The sequence below is a fragment of the Hemitrygon akajei genome, chromosome 18 (assembly GCF_048418815.1).
Source record: "Hemitrygon akajei chromosome 18, sHemAka1.3, whole genome shotgun sequence".
NCBI lineage: Eukaryota > Metazoa > Chordata > Chondrichthyes > Myliobatiformes > Dasyatidae > Hemitrygon > Hemitrygon akajei.
Genome location: NC_133141.1, coordinates 71,159,557 through 71,174,882, shown reverse-complemented (window position 1 = coordinate 71,174,882; position 15,326 = coordinate 71,159,557).

Below are 15,326 nucleotides of genomic sequence, written 5' to 3'. Positions count from 1 at the left end.
CAGATAGAGTGGATGTGGAGAGGATGTCTCCTATAGTGGGGGAGTCTAGGACCAGAGGACACAGATAGAGTGGATGTGGAGAGGATGTTTCCTGTAGTGGAGGCGTCTAGGACCCGAGCACAGAGAGTGGATGTGGAGAGGATGTTTCCTGCAGTGTGGGAGTCTAGGACCAGAGGACACAGATAGAGTGGATGTGGAGAGGATGTTTCCTATAGTGGGGGAGTCTAGGACCAGAGGACACAGATAGACTGGATGTGGAGAGGATATTTCCTGTAGTGTGTGAGTCTAGGACCAGAGGACACAGATAGAGTGAATGTGGAGAGGATGTTTCCTATAGTGGGGGAGTCTAGGACCAGGGGACACAGATAGAGTGGATGTGGAGAGGATGTTTCCTATAGTGTGGGAGTCTAGGATCAGAGTACACAGATGGAGTGCATGTGGAGAGGATGTTTCTTGTAGTGGGGGTGTCTAGGACCAGAGGACACAGATAGAGTGGATGTGGAGAGGAAGTTTCCTACAGTGGGGTGTCTAGGACCAGAGGACACAGATAGAGTGGATGTGGAGAGGATGTTTCCTAGATTGGTGGAGTCTAGGATCAGAGGACACAGATGGAGAGCATGTGGAGAGAATGTTTCTTGTCGTGGGGGTGTCTAGGACCAGAGGACACAGTTAGAGTGGATGTGGAGAGGAAGTTTCCTATAGTGTGGGAGTCTAGGACCAGAGGACACAGATAGAGTGGATGTGGAGAGGATGTTTCCTATAGTGGGGGAGTCTAGGACCAGAGGACACAGATAGAGTGGATGTCGAGAGGAAGTTTCCTATAGTGGGGGTGTCTAGTACCAGAGGACACAGATAGAGTGGATGTGGAGAGGAAGTTTCCTATAGTGTGGGAGTCTAGGACCAGAGGACACAGATAGAGTGGATGTGGAGAGGATGTTTCCTATAGTGGAGGAGTCTAGGATCAGAGGACACAGATAGAGTGGATGTGGAGAGGATGTTTCCTACAGTGGGGGAGTCTAGGACCAGAGGACACAGATAGATTGGATGTGGAGAGGATGTTTCTTATTGCGGGGGAGTCTAGGACCAGAGGACACAGATAGAGTGGATGTGGAGAGGATGTTTCCTATAGTGGGGGAGTCTAGGACCAGAGGGCACAGATAGAGTGGATGTGGAGAGGACGTTTCCTATAGTGGTGGCGTCTAGGACCAGAGGACACAGATAGAGTGGACGTGGAGAAGATGTTTGCTATAGTGGGGGAGTCTAGAACCAGAGGACACAGATAGAGTGGACGTGGAGAGGATGTTTCCTATATTAGGGGAGTCTAGGACCAGAGGGCACAGAGTGGATGTGGAGAGGATGTTTCCTATTGTGGGGAAATCTAGGACCAGAGGACACACATAGAGTGGATGTGGAGAGGATGTTTCCTACATTAGGGGAGTCTATGACCAGAGGGCACAGATAGAGTAGATGTGGAGAGGATGTTTCCTATAGTGGGGAAGTCTAAGACCAGAGAACACAGATAGAGTGGATGTGGAGAGGATGTTTCCTGTAGTGCGGGTCGAGGACCAGAGGACACAGATAGAGTGGATGTGGAGAGGATGTTTCCTATAATGAGGGAGTCTAGGACCAGAGGACACATAGAGTGGATGTGGAGAGGATGTTTCCTATAGTGGCGAAGTCTAGGATCAGTGGACACAGATAGAGTGGATGTGGAGAGGATGTCTCCTATAGTGGGGGAGTCTAGGACCAGAGGACACAGATAGAGTGGATGTGGAGAGGATGTTTCCTGTAGTGGAGGAGTCTAGGACCCGAGCACAGAGAGTGGATGTGGAGAGGATGTTTCCTGCAGTGTGGGAGTCTAGGACCAGAGGACACAGATAGAGTGGATGTGGAGAGGATGTTTCCTATAGTGGGGGAGTCTAGGACCAGAGGACAGAGATAGACTGGATGTGGAGAGGATATTTCCTGTAGTGTGTGAGTCTAGGACCAGAGGACACAGATAGAGTGAATGTGGAGAGGATGTTTCCTATAGTGGTGGAGTCTAGGACCAGAGGACACAGATAGAGTGGATGAGGAGAGGATGTTTCCTATAGTGTGGGAGTCTAGGATCAGAGTACACAGATGGAGTGCATGTGGAGAGGATGTTTCTTGTAGTGGGGGTGTATAGGACCAGAGGACACAGATAGAGTGGATGTGGAGAGGAAGTTTCCTACAGTGGGGTGTCTAGGACCAGAGGACACAGATAGAGGGGATGTGGAGAGTATGTTTCCTAGAGTGTTGGAGTCTAGGATCAGAGGACACAGATGGAGAGCATGTGGAGAGAATGTTTCTTGTCGTGGGGGTGTCTAGGACCAGAGGACACAGATAGTGTGGATGTGGAGAGGATGTTTCCTATAGTGGGGGAGTCTAGGTTCAGAGGACACATAGAGTGAATGTGGAGAGGATGTTTCCTGTAGTGCGGGAGTCGAGGACCAGAGGACACAGATAGAGTGGATGTGGAGAGGATGTTTCCTATAATGAGGGAGTCTAGGACCAGAGGACACAGATAGAGTGGATGTGGAGAGCATGTTTCCTATAGTGTGGGAGTGTAGGACCAGAGGACACATAGAGTGGATGTGGAGAGGATGTTTCCTATAGTGTGGGAGTCTAGGATCGGAGTACACAGATGGAGTGCATGTGGAGAGGATGTTTCTTGTAGTGGGGGTGTCTAGGACCAGAGGACACAGATGGAGTGCATGTGGAGAGGATGTTTGTTGTAGTGGGGGTGTCTAGGACCAGAGGACACAGATAGAGTGGATGTGGAGAGGAAGTTTCCTATAGTGTGGGTGTCTTGGGCCAGAGGACACAGATAGAGTGGATGTGGAGAGGATGTTTCCTACAGTGGGGGAGTCTAGGACCAGAGGACACAGATAGATTGGATGTGGAGTGGATGTCTCTTATTGCGGGGGAGTCTAGGACCAGAGGACACAGATAGAGTGGATGTGGAGAGGATGTTTCCTATAGTGGGGGAGTCTAGGACCAGAGGGCACAGATAGAGTGGATATGGAGAGGACCTTTCCTATAGTGGTGGCGTCTAGGACCAGAGGACACAGATAGCGTGGATGTGGTGAGGATGTTTCCTATAGTGGGGGAGTCTAGGACCAGAGGACACATAGAGTGGATGTGGAGAGGATGTTTCCGATAGTGGGGAAGTCTAGGATCAGTGGACACAGATAGAGTGGATGTGGAGAGGATGTTTCCTGTAGTGGGGGAGTCTAGGACCAGAGGACACAGAGTGGATGGTGAGAGGATGTTTCCTGTAGTGGGGGAGTCTAGGACCAGAGGACACAGATTGGATGTGGAGAGGATGTTTCCTGCAGTGGAGGAGTCTAGGACCAGAGGACACAGATAGAGTGGATGTGGAGAGGATGTTTCCTGTAGTGCGGGAGTCGAGGACCAGAGGACACAGATAGAGTGGATGTGGAGAGGATGTTTCCTATAATGAGGGAGTCTAGGACCAGAGGACACAGATAGAGTGGATGTGGAGAGCATGTTTCCTATAGTGTGGGAGTGTAGGACCAGAGGACACATAGAGTGGATGTGGAGAGGATGTTTCCTATAGTGTGGGAGTCTAGGATCAGAGTACACAGATGGAGTGCATGTGGAGAGGATGTTTCTTGTAGTGGGGGTGTCTAGGACCAGAGGACACAGATGGAGTGCATGTGGAGAGGATGTTTGTTGTAGTGGGGGTGTCTAGGACCAGAGGACACAGATAGAGTGGATGTGGAGAGGAAGTTTCCTATAGTGTGGGTGTCTAGGACCAGAGGACACAGATAGAGTGGATGTGGAGAGGATGTTTCCTACAGTGGGGGAGTCTAGGACCAGAGGACACAGATAGATTGGATGTGGAGTGGATGTCTCTTATTGCGGGGGAGTCTAGGACCAGAGGACACAGATAGAGTGGATGTGGAGAGGATGTTTCCTATAGTGGGGGAGTCTAGGACCAGAGGGCACAGATAGAGTGGATATGGAGAGGACCTTTCCTATAGTGGTGGCGTCTAGGACCAGAGGACACAGATAGCGTGGATGTGGTGAGGATGTTTCCTGTAGCGGGGGAGTCTAGGACCAGAGGACACAGATTGGATGTGGAGAGGATGTTTCCTGCAGTGGAGGAGTCTAGGACCAGAGGACACAGATAGAGTGGATGTGGAGAGGATGTTTCCTGTAGTGGGGGAGTCTAGGAACAGAGGACACAGATTGGATGTGGAGATGATGTTTCCTGTAGTGTGGGAGTCTAGGACCAGAGAACACAGATAGAGTGGATGTGGAGTGGATGTTTCCTGTACTGTGGGCGTCTAGGACCAGAGGGCACAGATAGAGTGGATGTGGAGAGGATGTTTCCTGTAGTGGGGGAGTCTAGGAACAGAGGACACAGATTGGATGTGGAGATGATGTTTCCTGTAGTGTGGGAGTCTAGGACCAGAGAACTCAGATAGAGTGGATGTGGAGAGGATGTTTCCTGTACTGTGGGCGTCTAGGACCAGAGGGCACAGATAGAGTGGATGTGTAGAGGATGTTTCCTATAGTGGGGGAGGCTAGTACCAGAGGACACAGAGTGGATGTGGAGTGGATGTTTCCTATAGTGGGGGAGTCTAGGAACAGTGGACACAGATAGAGTGGATGTGGAGAGGAAGTTTCCTACAGTGGGGTGTCTAGGACCAGAGGACACAGATGGAGAGCATGTGGAGAGGATGTTTCCTGTAGTGGGGGAGTCTAGGACCAGAGGGCACAGAGTGGATGTGGAGTGGACGATTCCTATAGTGGGGGAGTCTAGGAACAGAGGACACAGATAGAGTGGATGTGGAGAGGTTGTTTCCTGCAGTGATGGAGTCTAGGACCAGAGGACACAGATGGAGTGGATGTGGAGAGGATGTTTCCTTTTGTGGGGAAGTCTAGGACCAGAGGACACACATAGAGTGGATGTGGAGAGGATGTTTCCTACATTAGGGGAGTCTAGGACGAGAGGGCACAGATAGTGTAGATGTGGAGAAGATGTTTCCTATAGTGGGGGAGTCTAGGACCAGAGGACACATAGAGTGGATGTGGAGAGGATGTTTCCTATAGTGGCGAAGTCTAGGATCAGTGGACACAGATAGAGTGGATGTGGAGAGGATGTTTCCTGTAGTGGGGGAGACTAGGACCAGAGGACACAGATTGGATGTGGAGAGGATGTTTCCTGTAGTGGGGGAGTCTAGGACCAGAGGACACAGATAGAGTGGATGTGGAGAGGATGTTTCCTGTAGTGGGGGAGTCTAGGAACAGAGGACACAGATTCGATGTGGAGAGGATGTTTCCTGTAGTGTGGGAGTCTAGGACCAGAGGACACAGATAGAGTGGATGTGGAGAGGATGTCTCCTATAGTGGGGGAGTCTAGGACCAGAGGACACAGATAGAGTGGATGTGGAGAGGATGTTTCCTGTAGTGGAGGCGTCTAGGACCCGAGCACAGAGAGTGGATGTGGAGAGGATGTTTCCTGCAGTGTGGGAGTCTAGGACCAGAGGACACAGATAGAGTGGATGTGGAGAGGATGTTTCCTATAGTGGGGGAGTCTAGCACCAGAGGACACAGATAGACTGGATGTGGAGAGGATATTTCCTGTAGTGTGTGAGTCTAGGACCAGAGGACACAGATAGAGTGAATGTGGAGAGGATGTTTCCTATAGTGGGGGAGTCTAGGACCAGGGGACACAGATGGAGTGGATGTGGAGAGGATGTTTCCTATAGTGTGGGAGTCTAGGATCAGAGTACACAGATGGAGTGCATGTGGAGAGGATGTTTCTTGTAGTGGGGGTGTCTAGGACCAGAGGACACAGATAGAGTGGATGTGGAGAGGAAGTTTCCTACAGTGGGGTGTCTAGCACCAGAGGACACAGATAGAGTGGATGTGGAGAGGATGTTTCCTAGCGTGTTGGAGTCTAGGATCAGAGGACACAGATGGAGAGCATGTGGAGAGAATGTTTCTTGTCGTGGGGGTGTCTAGGACCAGAGGACACAGTTAGAGTGGATGTGGAGAGGAAGTTTCCTATAGTGTGGGAGTCTAGGACCAGAGGACACAGATAGAGTGGATGTGGAGAGGATGTTTCCTATAGTGGGGGAGTCTAGGACCAGAGGACACAGATAGAGTGGATGTCGAGAGGAAGCTTCCTATAGTGGGGGTGTCTAGTACCAGAGGACACAGATAGAGTGGATGTGGAGAGGAAGTTTCCTATAGTGTGGGAGTCTAGGACCAGAGGGCACAGATAGAGTGGATGTGGAGAGGACGTTTCCTATAGTGGTGGCGTCTAGGACCAGAGGACACAGATAGAGTGGACGTGGAGAAGATGTTTGCTATAGTGGGGGAGTCTAGAACCAGAGGACACAGATAGAGTGGACGTGGAGAGGATGTTTCCTATATTAGGGGAGTCTAGGACCAGAGGGCACAGAGTGGATGTGGAGAGGATGTTTCCTGTAGTGGGGGAGTCTAGGACCAGAGGGCACAGAGTGGATGTGGAGTGGACGTTTCCTATAGTGGGTGAGTCTAGGAACAGAGGACACAGATAGAGTGGATGTGGAGAGGATGTTTCCTGTTGTGGTGGAGTCTAGGATCAGAGGACACAGATGGAGTGGATGTGGAGAGGATGTTTCCTATTGTGGGGAAATCTAGGACCAGAGGACACACATAGAGTGGATGTGGAGAGGATGTTTCCTACATTAGGGGAGTCTATGACCAGAGGGCACAGATAGAGTAGATGTGGAGAGGATGTTTCCTATAGTGGGGAAGTCTAGGACCAGAGAACACAGATAGAGTGGATGTGGAGAGGATGTTTCCTATAGTGGGGGTGTCTAGGACCAGAGGGCAGAGATGGAGTGGATGAGGAGAGGATGTTTCCTATAGTGGGGGAGTCTAGGACCAGAGGACACAGATAGACTGGATGTGGAGAGGATGTTTCCTATAGTGGGGGAGTCTAGGACCAGAGGACACAGATAGAGTTGATGTGGAGAGGATGTTTCCTGCAGTGTGGGAGTCTAGGACCAGAGGGCACAGATAGAGTGGATGTGGAGAGGATGTTTCCTATAGTGGGGAAGTCTAGGACCAGAGAACACAGATAGAGTGGATGTGGAGAGGATGTTTCCTGTAGTGCGGGAGTCGAGGACCAGAGGACACAGATAGAGTGGATGTGGAGAGGATGTTTCCTATAATGAGGGAGTCTAGGACCAGAGGACACAGATAGAGTGGATGTGGAGAGGATGTTTCCTATAGTGAGGGAGTCCAGGACCAGAGGACACAGATAGAGTGGATGTGGAGAGGATGTTTCCTATAGTGGGGGTGTCTAGGACCAGAGGGCAGAGATGGAGTGGATGTGGAGAGGATGTTTCCTATAGTGGGGGAGTCTAGGACCAGAGGACACAGATAGAGTGGATGTGGAGAGGATGTTTCCTATAGTGGGGGAGTCTAGGACCAGAGGACACAGATAGAGTGGATGTGGAGAGGATGTTTCCTACAGTGGGGGAGTCTAGGTCCAGAGGACACAGATAGATTGGATGTGGAGAGGATGTTTCCTACCGTGGGGGAGTCTAGGACCAGAGGACACAGATAGATTGGATGTGGAGAGGATGTTTCATATTGCGGGGGAATCTAGGACCAGTGGACACAGGTAGAGTGGATGTGGAGAGGATGTTTCTTATTGCGGGGGAGTCTAGGACCAGAGGACACAGATAGAGTGGATGTGGAGAGGATGTTTCCTATAGTGGGGGAGTCTAGGACCAGAGGGCACAGATCGAGTGGATGTGGAGAGGACGTTTCCTATAGTGGGGGCGTCTAGGACCAGAGGACACAGATAGAGTGGACGTGGAGAAGATGTTTGCTATAGTGGGGGAGTCTAGAACCAGAGGACACAGATAGAGTGGATGTGGAGAGGATGTTTCCTATATTAGGGGAGTCTAGGACCAGAGGGCACAGAGTGGATGTGGAGTGGACGTTTCCTATAGTGGGGGAGTCTAGGAACAGAGGACACAGATAGAGTGGATGAGGTGAGGATGTTTCCTATAGTGGGGGAGTCTAGGACCAGAGGATACATAGAGTGGATGTGGAGAGGATGTTTCCGATAGTGGGGAAGTCTAGGATCAGTGGACACAGATAGAGTGGATGTGGAGAGGATGTTTCCTGTAGTGGGGGAGTCTAGGACCAGAGGACACAGATTGGATGTGGAGAGGATGTTTCCTGTAGTGTGGGAGTCTAGGACCAGAGAACACAGATAGAGTGGATGTGGAGAGGATGTTTCCTGTAGTGTGGGCGTCTAGGACCAGAGGGCACAGATAGAGTGGATGTGTAGAGGATGTTTCCTATAGTGGGGGAGTCTAGGACCAGAGGACACAGATAGACTGGATGTGGAGAGGATGTTTCCTGTAGCGTGGGAGTCTAGGACCAGAGGACACAGATAGAGTGGATGTGGAGAGGATGTTTCCTATATTAGGGGAGTCTAGGACCAGAGGGCACAGAGTGGATGTGGAGTGGACGTTTCCTATAGTGGGGGAGTCTAGGAACAGAGGACACAGATAGAGTGGATGTGGAGAGGATGTTTCCTGTAGTGTGGGAGTCTAGGACCAGAGGACACAGATAGAGTGGATGTGGAGAGGATGTTTCCTAGAGTGGGGGAGTCTAGGACCAGGGGACACAGATAGAGTGGATGTGGAGAGGATGTTTCCTATAGTGTGGGAGTCTAGGATCAGAGTACACAGATGGAGTGCATGTGGAGAGGATGTTTCTTGTAGTGGGGGTGTCTAGGACCAGAGGACACAGATAGAGTGGATGTGGAGAGGAAGTTTCCTACAGTGGGGTGTCTAGGACCAGAGGACACAGATAGAGTGGATGTGGAGTGGATGTTTCCTGGAGTGTTGGAGTCTAGTATCAGAGGACACAGATGGAGAGCATGTGGAGAGGATGTTTCTTGTCGTGGGGGTGTCTAGGACCAGAGGACACAGTTAGAGTGGATGTGGAGAGGAAGTTTCCTATAGTGTGGGAGTCTAGGACCAGAGGACACAGATAGAGTGGATGTGGAGAGGATGTTTCCTATAGTGGGGTAGTCTAGGACCAGAGGACACAGATAGAGTGGACGTCGAGAGGAAGTTTCCTATAGTGGGGGTGTCTAGGACCAGAGGACACAGATAGAGTGGATGTGGAGAGGAAGTTTCCTATAGTGTGGGAGTCTAGGTCCAGAGGACACAGATAGAGTGGATGTGGAGAGGATGTTTCCTACAGTGGGAGAGTCTAGGACCAGAGGACACAGATAGATTGGATGTGGAGAGGATGTTTCTTATTGCGGGGGAGTCTAGGACCAGAGGACACAGATAGAGTGGATGTGGAGAGGATGTTTCCTATAGTGGGGGAGTCTAGGACCAGAGGGCACAGATAGAGTGGATGTGGAGAGGACGTTTCCTATAGTGGTGGCGTCTAGGACCAGAGGACACAGATAGAGTGGACGTGGAGAAGATGTTTGCTATAGTGGGGGAGTCTAGAACCAGAGGACACAGATAGAGTGGACGTGGAGAAGATGTTTCCTATATTAGGGGAGTCTAGGACCAGAGGGCACAGAGTGGATGTGGAGAGGATGTTTCCTGTAGTGGGGGAGTCTAGGACCAGAGGGCACAGAGTGGATGTGGAGTGGACGTTTCCTATATTGGGTGAGTCTAGGTCCAGAGGACACAGATGGAGTGGATGTGGAGAGGATGTTTCCTGCAGTGCGGGAGTCGAGGACCAGAGGACACAGATAGTGGATGTGGAGAGGATGTTTCCTATAGTGAGGGAGTCTAGGACCAGAGGACACAGATAGAGTGGATGTGGAGAGGATGATTCCTATAGTGAGGGAGTCTAGGACCAGAGGACACAGATAGAGTGGATGTGGAGAGGATGTTTCCTATAGTGGGGGAGTCTAGGACCAGAGGGCAGAGATGGAGTGGATGTGGAGAGGATGTTTCCTATAGTGGGGGAGTCTAGGACCAGAGGACACAGATAGAGTGGATGTGGAGAGGATGTTTCCTATAGTGGGGGAGTCTAGGACCAGAGGACACAGATAGAGTGGATGTGGCGAGGATGTTTCCTACAGTGGGGGAGTCTAGGACCAGAGGACACAGATAGATTGGATGTGGAGAGGATGTTTCCTACCGTGGGGGAGTCTAGGACCAGAGGACACAGATACATTGGATGTGGAAAGGATGTTTCATATTGCGAGGGAATCTAGGACCAGTGTACACAGATAGAGTGGATGTGGAGAGGATGTTTCTTATTGCGGGGGAGTCTAGGACCAGAGGACACAGATAGAGTGGATGTGGAGAGGATGTTTCCTATAGTGGGGGAGTCTAGGACCAGAGGGCACAGATCGAGTGGATGTGGAGAGGATGTTTCCTACCGTGGGGGAGTCTAGGACCAGAGGACACAGATACATTGGATGTGGAAAGGATGTTTCATATTGCGAGGGAATCTAGGACCAGAGGACACAGATATAGTGGACGTGGAGAAGATGTTTGCTATAGTGGGGGAGTCTAGAACCAGAGGACACAGATAGAGTGGATGTGGAGAGGATGTTTCCTATATTAGGGGAGTCTAGGACCAGAGGGCACAGAGTGGATGTGGAGTGGACATTTCCTATACTGGGGGAGTCTAGGAACAGAGGACACAGATAGAGTGGATGTGGTGAGGATGTTTCTTATAGTGGGGGAGTCTAGGACCAGAGGACACATAGAGTGGATGTGGAGAGGATGTTTCCGATAGTGGGGAAGTCTAGGATCAGTGGACACAGATAGAGTGGATGTGGAGAGGATGTTTCCTGTAGTGGGGGAGTCTAGGACCAGAGGACACAGATAGAGTGGACGTGGAGAGGATGTTTCCTATATTAGGGGAGTCTAGGACCAGAGGGCACAGAGTGGATGTGGAGAGGATGTTTCCTGTAGTGGGGGAGTCTAGGACCAGAGGGCACAGAGTGGATGTGGAGTGGACGTTTCCTATAGTGGGTGAGTCTAGGAACAGAGGACACAGATAGAGTGGATGTGGAGAGGATGTTTCCTGTTGTGGTGGAGTCTAGGACCAGAGGACACAGATGGAGTGGATGTGGAGAGGATGTTTCCTATTGTGGGGAAATCTAGGACCAGAGGACACACATAGAGTGGATGTGGAGAGGATGTTTCCTACATTAGGGGAGTCTATGACCAGAGGGCACAGATAGAGTAGATGTGGAGAGGGTGTTTCCTATAGTGGGGAAGTCTAAGACCAGAGAACACAGATAGAGTGGATGTGGAGAGGATGTTTCCTGTAGTGCGGGAGTCGAGGACCAGAGGACACAGATAGAGTGGATGTGGAGAGGATGTTTCCTATAATGAGGGAGTCTAGGACCAGAGGACACATAGAGTGGATGTGGAGAGGATGTTTCCTATAGTGGCGAAGTCTAGGATCAGTGGACACAGATAGAGTGGATGTGGAGAGGATGTTTCCTGTAGTGGGGGAGTCTAGGAACAGAGGACACAGATTCGATGTGGAGAGGATGTTTCCTGTAGTGTGGGAGTCTAGGACCAGAGGACACAGATAGAGTGGATGTGGAGAGGATGTCTCCTATAGTGGGGGAGTCTAGGACCAGAGGACACAGATAGAGTGGATGTGGAGAGGATGTTTCCTGTAGTGGAGGAGTCTAGGACCCGAGCACAGAGAGTGGATGTGGAGAGGATGTTTCCTGCAGTGTGGGAGTCTAGGACCAGAGGACACAGATAGAGTGGATGTGGAGAGGATGTTTCCTATAGTGGGGGAGTCTAGGACCAGAGGACACAGATAGACTGGATGTGGAGAGGATATTTCCTGTAGTGTGTGAGTCTAGGACCAGAGGACACAGATAGAGTGAATGTGGAGAGGATGTTTCCTATAGTGGGGGAGTCTAGGACCAGAGGACACAGACAGAGTGGATGAGGAGAGGATGTTTCCTGTAGTGTGGGAGTCTAGGATCAGAGTACACAGATGGAGTGCATGTGGAGAGGATGTTTCTTGTAGTGGGGGTGTATAGGACCAGAGGACACAGATAGAGTGGATGTGGAGAGGAAGTTTCCTACAGTGGGGTGTCTAGGACCAGAGGACACAGATAGAGTGGATGTGGAGAGTATGTTTCCTAGAGTGTTGGAGTCTAGGATCAGAGGACACAGATGGAGAGCATGTGGAGAGAATGTTTCTTGTCGTGGGGGTGTCTAGGACCAGAGGACACAGATAGTGTGGATGTGGAGAGGATGTTTCCTATAGTGGGGGAGTCTAGGTTCAGAGGACACATAGAGTGAATGTGGAGAGGATGTTTCCTGTAGTGCGGGAGTCGAGGACCAGAGGACACAGATAGAGTGGATGTGGAGAGGATGTTTCCTATAATGAGGGAGTCTAGGACCAGAGGACACAGATAGAGTGGATGTGGAGAGCATGTTTCCTATAGTGTGGGAGTGTAGGACCAGAGGACACATAGAGTGGATGTGGAGAAGATGTTTCCTATAGTGTGGGAGTCTAGGATCAGAGTACACAGATGGAGTGCATGTGGAGAGGATGTTTCTTGTAGTGGGGGTGTCTAGGACCAGAGGACACAGATGGAGTGCATGTGGAGAGGATGTTTGTTGTAGTGGGGGTGTCTAGGACCAGAGGACACAGATAGAGTGGATGTGGAGAGGAAGTTTCCTGTAGTGTGGGTGTCTAGGACCAGAGGACACAGATAGAGTGGATGTGGAGAGGATGTTTCCTACAGTGGGGGAGTCTAGGACCAGAGGACACAGATAGATTGGATGTGGAGTGGATGTCTCTTATTGCGGGGGAGTCTAGGACCAGAGGACACAGATAGAGTGGATGTGGAGAGGATGTTTCCTATAGTGGGGGAGTCTAGGACCAGAGGGCACAGATAGAGTGGATATGGAGAGGACCTTTCCTATAGTGGTGGCGTCTAGGACCAGAGGACACAGATAGCGTGGATGTGGTGAGGATGTTTCCTATAGTGGGGGAGTCTAGGACCAGAGGACACATAGAGTGGATGTGGAGAGGATGTTTCCGATAGTGGGGAAGTCTAGGATCAGTGGACACAGATAGAGTGGATGTGGAGAGGATGTTTCCTGTAGTGGGGGAGTCTAGGACCAGAGGACACAGAGTGGATGGTGAGAGGATGTTTCCTGTAGTGGGGGAGTCTAGGACCAGAGGACACAGATTGGATGTGGAGAGGATGTTTCCTGCAGTGGAGGAGTCTAGGACCAGAGGACACAGATAGAGTGGATGTGGAGAGGATGTTTCCTGTAGTGGGTGAGTCTAGGAACCGAGGACACAGATTGGATGTGGAGATGATGTTTCCTGTAGTGTGGGAGTCTAGGACCAGAGAACACAGATAGAGTGGATGTGGAGAGGATGTTTCCTGTACTGTGGGCGTCTAGGACCAGAGGGCACAGATAGAGTGGATGTGTAGAGGATGTTTCCTATAGTGGGGGAGGCTAGTACCAGAGGACACAGATAGACTGGATGTGGAGAGGATGTTTCCTGTAGTGTGGGAGTCTAGGACCAGAGGACACAGATAGAGTGGATGTGGAGAGGATGTTTCCTATATTAGGGGAGTCTAGGACCAGAGGGCACAGAGTGGATGTGGAGTGGACGTTTCCTATAGTGGGGGAGTCTAGGAACAGTGGACACAGATAGAGTGGATGTGGAGAGGATGTTTCCTGTAGTGGGGGTGTCTAGGACCAGAGGACACAGATAGAGTGGATGTGGAGAGGAAGTTTCCTACAGTGGGGTGTCTAGGACCAGAGGACACAGATGGAGAGCATGTGGAGAGGATGTTTCCTGTAGTGGGGGAGTCTAGGACCAGAGGACACAGATAGAGTGGATGTCGAGAGGAAGTTTCCTATAGTGGTGGTGTCTAGTACCAGAGGACACAGATAGAGTGGATGTGGAGAGGAAGTTTCCTATAGTGTGGGAGTCTAGGACCAGAGGGCACAGATAGAGTGGATGTGGAGAGGACGTTTCCTATAGTGGTGGCGTCTAGGACCAGAGGACACAGATAGAGTGGACGTGGAGAAGATGTTTGCTATAGTGGGGGAGTCTAGAACCAGAGGACACAGATAGAGTGGACGTGGAGAGGATGTTTCCTATATTAGGGGAGTCTAGGACCAGAGGGCACAGAGTGGATGTGGAGAGGATGTTTCCTGTAGTGGGGGAGTCTAGGACCAGAGGGCACAGAGTGGATGTGGAGTGGACGTTTCCTATAGTGGGTGAGTCTAGGAACAGAGGACACAGATAGAGTGGATGTGGAGAGGATGTTTCCTGTTGTGGTGGAGTCTAGGATCAGAGGACACAGAAGGAGTGGATGTGGAGAGGATGTTTCCTATTGTGGGGAAATCTAGGACCAGAGGACACACATAGAGTGGATGTGGAGAGGATGTTTCCTATAGTGAGGGAGTCTATGACCAGAGGGCACAGATAGAGTAGATGTGGAGAGGATGTTTCCTATAGTGGGGAAGTCTAGGACCAGAGAACACAGATAGAGTGGATGTGGAGAGGATGTTTCCTATAGTGGGGGTGTCTAGGACCAGAGGGCAGAGATGGAGTGGATGAGGAGAGGATGTTTCCTATAGTGGGGGAGTCTAGGACCAGAGGACACAGATAGAGTGGATGTGGAGAGGATGTTTCCTATAGTGGGGGAGTCTAGGACCAGAGGACACAGATAGAGTTGATGTGGAGAGGATGTTTCCTGCAGTGTGGGAGTCTAGGACCAGAGGGCACAGATAGAGTGGATGTGGAGAGGATGTTTCCTATAGTGGGGAAGTCTAGGACCAGAGAACACAGATAGAGTGGATGTGGAGAGGATGTTTCCTGTAGTGCGGGAGTCGAGGACCAGAGGACACAGATAGAGTGGATGTGGAGAGGATGTTTCCTATAATGAGGGAGTCTAGGACCAGAGGACACAGATAGAGTGGATGTGGAGAGGATGTTTCCTATAGTGAGGGAGTCCAGGACCAGAGGACACAGATAGAGTGGATGTGGAGAGGATGTTTCCTATAGTGGGGGTGTCTAGGACCAGAGGGCAGAGATGGAGTGGATGTGGAGAGGATGTTTCCTATAGTGGGGGAGTCTAGGACCAGAGGACACAGATAGAGTGGATGTGGAGAGGATGTTTCCTATAGTGGGGGAGTCTAGGACCAGAGGACACAGATAGAGTGGATGTGGAGAGGATGTTTCCTACAGTGGGGGAGTCTAGGTCCAGAGGACACAGATAGATTGGATGTGGAGAGGATGTTTCCTACCGTGGGGGAGTCTAGGAC